We start from the raw sequence: 11,166 nt of genomic DNA on the forward strand, positions 1-11,166 counted from the left end.
ATCACACACCATAGCTGCACCTCTGTCACTTGTGTTTTGGGCAGATAATCTGGAGTCCTGTATCCTGCAGTAATGAGAAAGGGAGTAGGATGATCAAAAAGGGTTTTTCCACATCTAACTTCTCTGATGCTGTTTCTTTTGAAAAGGATTGTAGGGTATTGCATTATTTCCACCTTTGTAGAAAAATTTTATCTTAAAAAGATTCTTATTAAATAGTCTCCTGCTGGGACTGAGTTACAGAGTTGGGTTATCTGGGCACTCCAGAGTGCTCTGAAAATGGAAGAGGGAAAATGCTTCAATGAGGGAGAAAATGCACGCCTGTTCATAAATGTTAATGTGAAATTTCCTAGAGTGTTGGACACACAGAGAATTGTGGCTATTGAATTAATTTTCTCACTAAAAATATTCTAGTCAACTCCAAATAGTCTCCTCTACTCATCTGTGTTTCCACAAGCCTTCCAAAGATTTTCTTTTTGAAACCAACCTTCCTTTCATCTTCTGCTTGCTCATCTTTAGTGATGCTTTTGGGGTCAGTTATTTTTTCTGAACATATTTCATTCCTTTGTCAAGGTGGCTCACGTGTGACTATTGCTGTGTCTTCCATTGAAAACATACATCAGTTGTGGAAGCTTCTCAAAGTCCACTCATGAATGAGGCCTATGTGGTTTAAAGCATTGTATAGCCATAGAAAAGCAGTCCCTCCACCAAGGAATTTGTGATCTAACCCCCTAGGCCTGCTCCACCCAGCCTAATCCTAACAATCTAATTTACAATATAAGATGTCAGATACAAACATCTAGAGACAAATTTCTGATTGTGTAGCCATAGTCTTTCTTCAGCATGGCATGGAAGTTTCCCTACTACATCCGGGCTGCTGTAGATTTATGTCATACTAATGACGGAATCCTTGCCTTGGCACTTAGAAGATATTCCAGGTGAGCTGGTAGAAGCGTCTGCTTGTACTGGGCAGCTGGAGTCCCAGGGCAACTCTTGTCTACTGTGGTGATGTTGAAGAGGGTGTGCTTGTAGGGGTTTGGTTTGCTTTTATGATCTGTGGGTGTACGGATGATACTGCCATCACTCATCTGTATCGTTTTCTCACTGGTTTTGTGTTATGAAAGGAAAGAACAATTGAGTAAATGGGCACTAAGGACATCCCTGCTAATTGCTCAAAGTTAATCTGGACTTTGGGACAGGAGATAATTCAAGCCTCTGATAAAATTGCATATTGCTTATTTCTCCTGTATGGAATGACTGTTTCATTTTGATGAACTGTGTTGAGAACTTTGGGTTTTATATGCGTCTTCAGCAGTTTGGGGAAATTAACTGATCCCTAACTATATCAATGTCCCAACAGATTATCCCAAGCACTGAAGTTAGAGAAAAGTTAAACGCTAATTGAGAGGGTCTGATTGCGTCCTCTGAATTCAGCTGCCTCTCTCCGCTGATCCATGGGTGAGCCAAAGGAAATAAAAACTAGACAGGAAGGAAATCCAGTCTGTGCCATCATTTGTCCACTGATGCACTGTGATGTCCAGGTGGGATGGAAATATAAGAACTCTGTATGCCCTGTCCTTTATCACTGAGTAGCAAGCAAATATAGAAAATATTGCCCTTCTTTAAAGCCTTTCTCATAGGCCTTGCAAAGATCGATGACTGAAGAAAACAAAAACCACCTTATCATTTGTACATTCTTAAGTTACCTTGAAAAACTGCTTCATCGTGTAGGATACTTTCCAAGGAACTACATCAAAGAGGATATTACAGCTACTAGAGAAATCACACCAGTGGAGATGACCGATTGTCAATATTAAGCTGTTCCTTAAGTCAATATGAAGCTGTCACACTGAAAGGAAGGCATGAAAATGCAACCATGCTGCAGCAATGAAGCTGTCAAAGTCAGAGCACTATAATACATTCCTTTTAGTGATCGTTTCTTCCTGAGCTCATCAAGTAGAACATCTTGGCTCGGTGATCTTGCTGAGAAACACCATTTAAATTTAACAGATACCCAGCATGGGGCCCAGCCCCCAGCCATCTTTTCTGTAGCACTCGCTGCTTGAAAACTAGCTCAGGACACCTGGCCCTGTACTCTAGATTAATCTGATCATGTTTTTAACCAGCATAGTGGGGAAGCTCTGCAGCATCGCAGATGTATGCTTGATGCTCTGCGCAATTGATTTATTACGGTGAAACCAAATGTACCTTCTGGTGGGAAAGGAGGTAGAGGAAAGATAATGTTACTTCTGAATCAAATTATCCTTCTTTTTTGTACTTAATTAAGAACACAATCTTGCTCCAGGCTGAAAAGCTTTGGCTTCAGTTTATACAGACACATTGTATCTGTCTGTCTGTCCAGATTTTTTACCCTTATGCATTACAGCAATATCTCTGTATCTGGTCCTATAAAAATTGATGGCAAAAAGCCTATTGATTTCAGTTCAACAGGAGCCAGTAGAGTTTTACCTAGGCAGTGTTCTTTAACAGATGTAGCTCAGTAATAATTCATGTAGTTGAATCCAACATAAAACTATGAATACACAATTAAAAAAATCACAGTTCTGAGTCTGTTTTTTTCCTTTCCACTTAATCACCAGAAACAGAGAGAAGGACCAGATGACCTGTAACAAAAGGTCTTTATAATTTCTTCTGTACTTCATTGCTGAAATGAACATCATCTTTCTCTCTGAAAGAATGAGAGGGTAACACAGTACCCTATTACTATTTAAAAGACATTTTCTTTGGTGATGCTGTTACCACACCACATTTGTAGCTGCAGAAAGATAATCTGGATCAGAAAGCTTGTAAAGTGAAAAAAAGTGATTATTCTATAGAACAGGATAGCGAGGTACAATTTCCATTATGGGTAACAAACAGAGCTTGTATCAGACAACACAAGGATAGGAGACATTGCTGTAACTTACTTGCACAAAGGAATTGTGGAAGTACGTTAGTTAATCACTGCAGCAATCTACAGGGTGTCCAGCCACAGGGAAAGCTGTAAGTGTGTGAGGAGACAGGTAAGAGTTCATCAGTGCTGTCTGGGAAAACACTGGAGGTCCCTGGGAGAGTCTGGATACTCTCAGGTCTCAGGTATTTTTGGGACTCCATGGAGGTTTATCCTGAATCCATCTCAGGCACCAATCGATCTCGTACACCAGGCTACTGCAGCAGGAGCAATCTGGTCCCTTCTTAATGTTCAGTGATTTCTGAACTGGATCCGAACATAAATTGTGGATGTGTCTTTCTCCCTTTCCTTGAAATAGAGTGGAAGGTCAAATCTGGCCGTGGATGCAAATACTGAATTTCAGGCCTATCTGATTTATATTGGTCTGTCGTGCTTGTAAAATGAAAAGTGCTCTGTGTAATGAGAAAGTGGACTCTTCCTATTCCAGCTCCCATATCCCTGATTCAATCTAAACCACACTTCCCTCACAAAGAACCTTTCAAAAGCAAAGAATTTCAAAAATCACTGCTATGAATGGTCCAAGAACCTACATTATAAAGAAGTCCCCAAATGGTCTATCGCCATTGCAGATTTGTTTGTTAGCTTGGGTTTCTTGGTCCAGCAGTGGGTCAATTCTCACACACATACAAAAAGATCTTTTGTTTTCCCAAGTATGTGTGAATCTTATGGAATCCTTTTAGAAAAAAAGCATATCTTTAGTTTCAAAGTGTAACATGCCAGAACCAGTTGCTTTGAAAACATCCTTGCCTCTAACGTGTTTTTCATTAGGAAGATGTATTCCCAAACTGAAATTAGTACCAGTTTTCAGGAAGGGCTCAAGTGTGTTCCTGCCTTGACATCTGTTGGTATAATGTCGTAAAACGTGAATTCAGAAGAATTTGTGTATATTTCAGAAGATAAATTGTAAATGGGTAGTAATTCTGTCAACCTGCTTGTAAATGCAGAGCTGTACTCAATTCAAATACTAAACCCTGCATAAAGGAACAATATAATTATTGCTGGATCACACTTACAGATCGGTTTTATAAGTTGCAACCAAGTAAAAGAGAGAAATTGCAGACTGGCATGGCAGTGTCACCAGGGAGCAGTCTTGGGATCAGTTAAGCTTGGAAAGGAAGGTTACAGTGAAAGCTGTTTTGTTGTTGTGATTTACATTTCCAGTAAACTAAACCCCAGGAGAATTTTGGTTTGTGTGGGGTGTTTGCAAGCTGGTGAATGCAGAATGTGGACGTTCTCCACTAACCAGATCTTAAAACTCACCAAAAAAATATCCTTGCAGAATGAAAAGCTATAACCTGTGCATTAATATTAGGGATAGTTGCATTAATAGGACAATATTTGGCAGTCGCCCCAACAGGACTCTTCTGACCTTAGTTGAAGATTTAATCATTACCATGTTGCACAGGATTCACTATGCAAAATAACTGGTGAGTAACCTCCTCCCCTTTCGTTGTGCGCTGCACCAGGGTTTGGTAAATAACACTCATTCTTTCTGCAAACAGTGAGATCGACTGCCTGGAAGCAGTTTAAATGCTTGAATGGAAAAGGCAGAAACTCAAGCATACATTTCACTGCTTTTACTTCAATTTTTGAGCATTGTGCCCTCCTGCCTTGTGTGAAGGCTCGTATTTTGTGCTGTCCCTAGCAAGAATGTAACCAGAACCTCTCTAGCCAGCTCCACAGGTGCATTTGCCCAGAGGGCAGAGGAGGTGGCTGGGGGCCAGCAACCAGTTCCATACCTTGTTTTAATCTGCCCTTACATTTCTATTGGAGCTCTTTCCCAGCACATCACTCAGACTCTTTTTTAAATTTTGGTCCAAGATGCACTAAACCCAAACTTTCTTGGTTTCTTGCCTGGTTTGGATTTAAGAGTATGAGCTTGTGCTGGTTTAATTTAATTCCACATCAGTTCTTAAATCCTTTTCCCACTGGAAGACTTCAGCTTTTCTGGCTGTGCTGAAAGTAGCATTTGGCATAAGTCATAAACCCTACTTCAGACAACTTAATCTATTCAAAATGGTGCTGAAAGGAAAAAAGAGCACTATTGCAAACAGAGTCTTGTGTATCCTTATCTAAGGCTGAGAACCTTATGGCTATGAGAGACAAGTTTTGTCTTTGGATCCAGCTGTAACACTTTAAGACATTACTATTTCAGCTGTTTGCTCTGTCACTCCGCTCAGTCTAGAGTAGAGCTGGCTCATTTATGCCTTGCGACTGCAAATGCATGAGTTCAGTGAAGACGCAGTTTGAATCAGTTCTTGTATGATTGTACCTGAGATAGTGAAGATGCTTGGAGGTCAGAAGAGAGATGAGATCAAATCTAATCATCTGTGCACAGCAGATAATTGTATTTCCCCTGTTTGTTGAGCCCAATAATTGGAGTTTCATTCAAGCACCTATTCCAGAAAGAGAGCTTTCTTGCTTTGTGTCGTAGAAGAAATGGTGAATCAGTCAATTGCCTTGACTGTTTCTTCCAGAGGTTAATCACCTTCTCTTATAAAAATGCATGTCTAGCTTGTTGTTGCAATTTGTCTGTCTTCAGCCTTCAGCCACTGATTCTTGTTCTGTCATGCTATGCCCAGCTACAAGATACCAGTTCAGCCCCCAGCAAAACATCATCTTCTCTCTTCACCCTCCAGCATCAGGTAGTGTGGTTCATGTTTATATAGTTTGATGCCCCATCACAGTGGGTTTTGTTAATTCGATAAAATGGTTAGTTGAATCTCCTCTATGTCCCAGGTCCATGATTCTTCTTGGAATATGCCATCCCATTCACTGCAATTAAATCACCAGCTAGGGCAAAAATGTGCTCAATTTATGACTGACTCCTCTGTGCACTCGTGTAATAATCCTCAGATAAACTGATCATGAGATTGTACTGCTTAAAGCCAGTGTTTATCTTTCCAAGCACTTAAGGCATTAAGTATCAGTATGAGAGGAAAATGAAATGTCGGAAGAAAGTTTTCAGAAACAAACATGAACTGGAATACTAAGAGGTTTGATGCAAGGAGGGCCATCTAGCAGATTTATGGTTCCATCTGACAGGTTCTAGCTTTTAAATAAGGAAAATGAAGATAATAAATTTTGTGTGTTTCTGATTTACAGCTCTGATGTAAGATATACTGCTCTGTACAGATCATGACTGAGATTCTCTATCAGATCACTCCATAATTGCATTTCTGACTACAGAAGTTTGTGATTCTGTCTGAAACGGTTTTTGTTAACCCTGTAATTCCACCTGAACTGAAGGTGTTTGGGAAAAAAAAAAGTCAAACCATTTTCAAATGGAATATGGTATCTGATGACAGCTAACACAAGGATATTGAAAACAGCTGCTTGTCTAGGTAGTACCGTGAATACTGATACATCCACAGGGATACTAAAACCCTTTCATTGCAAACCAGACAAGAGTCACTTTTCATCCAGAAAAGAGTATAGTGCTTCTCTCTATTCTTACTGGTTACTTTCAAATGCTTTTAACAACCTACAGATAACAGAAAAATTTGACGCTGTATAAAATGAACTGTCATGATTCTTTTTCTGAAAAAAATGCTAGTAATTTTTGCATAAAACTTTAGGAGGTTTTGCAGGATTTCTGCTCTCAAGAATTGTGTCAGCTTTTATTTTTGTTTTGGTTTGGAACTCGGCAAAATTGAAACACTGAAATTTTAAGTTAAATACACTTTTTGTGCTCTTTGGTATCATAACACACCCTTCGTTGTAACAATCTGGATGGAAAAGAGCTGAAAATTCATACTTTGTCACAGCAGTCTTTAAGTCTTTTCTGCGCCCTGTATTCTGTAGTCAGATTTCGTATAAGTTTCCTCACATGAAACTCTTCTCAGTGTGTAGTAATGTAGAAATCAATGTGAGAAGGCAGCATTCACGCCTTTGCACAGGGGTGATCTCACCACAGCTCCTTTGCTCTCAGAGTCTCCAACTCCGCTGAGGACACCCCTGAGACCTGTTTGATTTCTGATTTTGGCAAAGCACTTCCTCCCATGACAACTAACATCAGAATTAACTTCAGTGGGACAAGATTCAACTCATTATTTTTAACTCATGTCACTAATATACTTACTGGAGTCTTGCCCTGGGTGTAATAAAACCTAGTTTAAATTGCCGAAGGGTTCAGCTGCAGCCTTGAACAGCTGCATTGCTGTAATTTGCCAATAGGATGTATTACATCCTGATTACAGTTTCTGTTGAGTTATAGGCCAAAATTACAAGGCAGAAATGTAGCTAATCATGATAAAGGAGATAAGTCTATTCATCTACTGCCCACATTTAATATTTGCAGAACAGATGCTGTTTGTTCCCCTTCAGCTGCATTTACATGGAAATGCGCTTTCATTCTGAAGATGTCTTAAGGTTACTGGAAAACCTTATTGGACATTCTGATGGGGAGGGAGGGAGAAAGTTGAAATATCTTGGAAGGTTTCTCTTTGCTTCCCAGCCCTGATAAACTTACACAAATCAATCAGTCATTGTAAGATCAGCAAAGTGAGCTACTCCAGGCCAGAAACAGATGTCTGTGAAAGCTGAAAATACAATGTTTTCAGCAGATGGATTGCCAGCATAGGTGCAAATCACACTAGGAAGGACTGTACCACTCCAGGGACTAAGGCCTGAGTGGGCTGTAAATGTTTTTTTATTGCACTCATTCCCACCAAGCAATACACAGTTCATCATGTTGCAATTAAACCATCTCTTTCAGTGTTTTGCCCCATTGGGCCATAAAGCCAAGGCTTAGATGAGGACTGCATTAACACATAGCTCCCATTATACACCAGAGAGGTCCCAAAAGTGTGAGATTTGAGGGCAGAGGAGGTCTCACGTCATAGCTCAGTAAGAGCTATTTTCCACTTCCACAAGCCCATGGTTCCAGTCTGGGGAAATCTGTGAGAGATCCCCCAGTTCCCTGCTTCCAGCCCCCAGCCAAGCACCCCCACGACTGTAAGAGACGCAGCGCCAGGAGTAAGCGGAAGTGTGTCCGCCGGGGACGAGGCAAGAAAATGAGCTGCTGTCGTCCCGCCTGGAACAGAGCTTATAGCTCATGTATTGACAGTGATTGAACAATGTCCCTTTTTGTGCCGTGTCGTGGAGCACTGAACTGAGCTAGACTCGTACTGTAATGCACAAAATGTCTTGCATCTCCCCTTCACCCCTCTCTGTAGCTCCTCCGGTGCCTTATTGCTAAATAACTGCAACAATTCAAGGCGGAGAGATTAGATCACCCCAGGGGTTCGTACAGCAGAGCCTACTTAACACCAGCCAGTAATCTGGCATTATACACTCTTTGGGACAGCAGTCTATAAAAACACATGCAGAGCATGCTGGCGGTTTCCATGGGCCGGCCCGTGCAGCCAGGGTTGCCTGGTTCAGCTATTTTCTCTTCTGCAAAGGCCCACTTACTCCTCGGAGTGAGAATTTGCTGTTCACATGTTGCAGCCTGCTATGACTCAGAGCAGCCTTGCTGTCTCCCGTGCTCAAACCACGACTTTGCCCCTGGGTACCGAGGCTTTTTCTCCCTGATGGCTACCATGGCATCCTAAACACATCTTGGGGGGATCACCCATTCACCCCATCCCTTACCACCATCTGACTGCACTGCATAAAATCCCCCCAATCTGGCCTTGCTAAAATGAAGTCATCTGCTGTGTCTGACTCTCTGTATTAATCAAGAAGATTTTGGAGGTATTTCGCTCAGCTCTGTTGCTCCGTCCCTGCTAAAAGTGGATGCTGCCTCGTATCTGCTGCACTCGTAATGGGGAGGAATAGAAAATCCTTTGGCGATGCCAAATATAAAGCAACCGTTGAACCATTTCAGTCTGTTCCTTGCCAGACACAGCCCCCAGTGTGCTGTCACTGCCGCTCACGCTCTCCCTCGCTTTGTCGGAGGCAGAGCAGAGTCTCCCCAGCCCCGAGCCCCAACATATGGCAAAGGCTGCAGTGCGAGGGGCACCGCAGGCTCCTGTAACGCAGCCCACAAGCCTTTGTGCAGCAGCAGGTCTTTAAAGCCTGATGAAAGGGCTGATAAGGCAAAAAACAGGCTTTCAATACTAAATGGACACAAAACAGGGCACCTGACTATATTAAAAATACATTCAAAATGAAAAAGAAAACCCATGTTTGTATGGTCATTAGCATAAATCCCAGGATGGAGCATTATCAGCGTTGCTCTGATAAGGTGAGGAATGTGTGTATTAAGAGGCTGACTCCCCAGGCTGGGGCTCTGGGGCCCTGTAACACATGGGCTGCTATTTCTGCTTCAATTCCATGGCAAAAGGCCCCTTCCTGAGCAAGGGTATTGTGCTCCAGGAATGACAGTACGGTCTGGTTTATACTAATCTTTCTGAAACACTCTGAGACCTCCTGATGAGAAGTATTACAGAAAAAATAGGTATTTTTAAGTCCTCCTTTGTCTCCACCGCTCCGGGTGCAAAATACAGCCCATAATAGAGTCCCTAATGTAGCTGATCAGAGCATCAGCCACTTGCAGACATTCAGCTACACTAATGTGCTGCAAAGGATGGTTCTGAGGAGGCCTGAAGTTTTAAAATAGAGACAATTTCCAATTTATGTTGTGTTATTGTGATATGCCAAGCGTGAGATCCCAAATGCACCACGAAAAATTGGTCTTCGCTTTTACTCTTCATGTCCAAGTCTTTCTTCTGCTCAATTTCTGTCAATTGTTTCTTGCATTCTTTATTATGAGTGAGGAAGGGTAAGGCATGCAAACACTGTGGGGTACTTTTCCGGCCAAGCAACAGCAGATCCCAGAGTTTTAGTCTGCAGAGCAGATTATGAGTTTCACCAGGCACGTCCAGCCCCTGAGACTAGCTGAGCTGCTCCTATTACAAACATAAGGGTTTGACGTAATACCAACAAAGTCAATCTCTTGAGGAAAATGAAGACCATTCAGTAATGCTGAAGTATAATCAACATTTTAAAAACAAAGCCATTTAATGTCTAATTCAGATTACTCTTACAGGAGTGATGAGTAGAGAGGGAGGGAAGCATTGAATTCTTGAAATGCATTTTGCCCTAAAGACTCCTAGGCAGCCACCTGGGATGTACATTCATCAGCTTGGGCTGGGGTCGGGGCTGGGTGTGTTTCTAAGACATTCTTTGTGACAAAGATAATCTTGTATTTGATTGAGGGTTTGACAAGCACGGACTTGATTAACTTGGCTGTTGCAATGCTGTTAGAGGAACAGGACTGTACAAACAACAACTCCCCGGTGGGTTTTTCAGAACTGGACCAACTGAGCTCCAGTGAGGGCAGACACAGAGCAGCAGCGATGCTTTTGTGCTGTTTTTTCCCCTCAAAGTTCTTCAGAGTGTTGGCAAGATGGTATTGCTAGGTAGTCTGCACAAGAAGATGAAATTGAGGCTAGAAACAAAACAAAATGCCACTAATTCTCTGTTATTAGTATCATTCATTAGGCTACTTTTTTCCATAAGAATTTATCCTGATGTCTTAATCACAAATGAGTAATTCTTTCTCTTCCTCATTTTTCTCATATGTATCTAATGTTGCTCATGCAATTGCTGTAGTAGTGACTGCAAGCTTGATATTCCTGTGGTCAAAATGGGACCACAAGTGCCCGTACACCATAGAGGTGATTCAAAGAGGGAATATGGGATCTTGGATGTTCTGCAAACTGGACTGACCAAGGGCAAATGTGATAGTTATCTTGTATGGATACTTTGGAGTCCCACTTCAAACCACTGCAGAAGTCAGGAGAAAATCCAAGGGAGGGATGAGCCTTGTGTCTCCCCTCCCAGCCCGTCCAACCACCGCTGGTGTCGGTCCCAGATGCAGGGCACTGGGCCCCAGCAGCGGCTGTCAAAGAGGGCATGGAACAGACATGCCTGGAGAAGTTACCCGCAGGAGACAAATACTTTAAAAAGATTTAGCAAGTCTTTCGAAAAATACTCCGTGGGAGGCATGTGCTGACTGAGGATAGCAAAGCAATCGAAGAGACCAGGGTGATGCCTTCGTTTCCTCCATCCCTGGAGCCAGCTCGCCAAAGGCAGCACAAGTGCTCCTCTTTGTCTTGCTGAGATGCCTTCGAGCGGCTGAGAAAGCTGGTTTGCCTCTGTGCTGTGCTCTTTCTTGAGCAGTGCATCAAACCCCACACCACAGCTGGTGCTGATGAATTTCTTGCAATACTGCTGCCGGGCTTGAAGAC

The sequence above is a fragment of the Cariama cristata genome, unplaced genomic scaffold (genome assembly GCF_000690535.1).
Source record: "Cariama cristata isolate BGI_N322 unplaced genomic scaffold, ASM69053v1 scaffold32037, whole genome shotgun sequence".
NCBI classification, from domain to species: domain Eukaryota; kingdom Metazoa; phylum Chordata; class Aves; order Cariamiformes; family Cariamidae; genus Cariama; species Cariama cristata.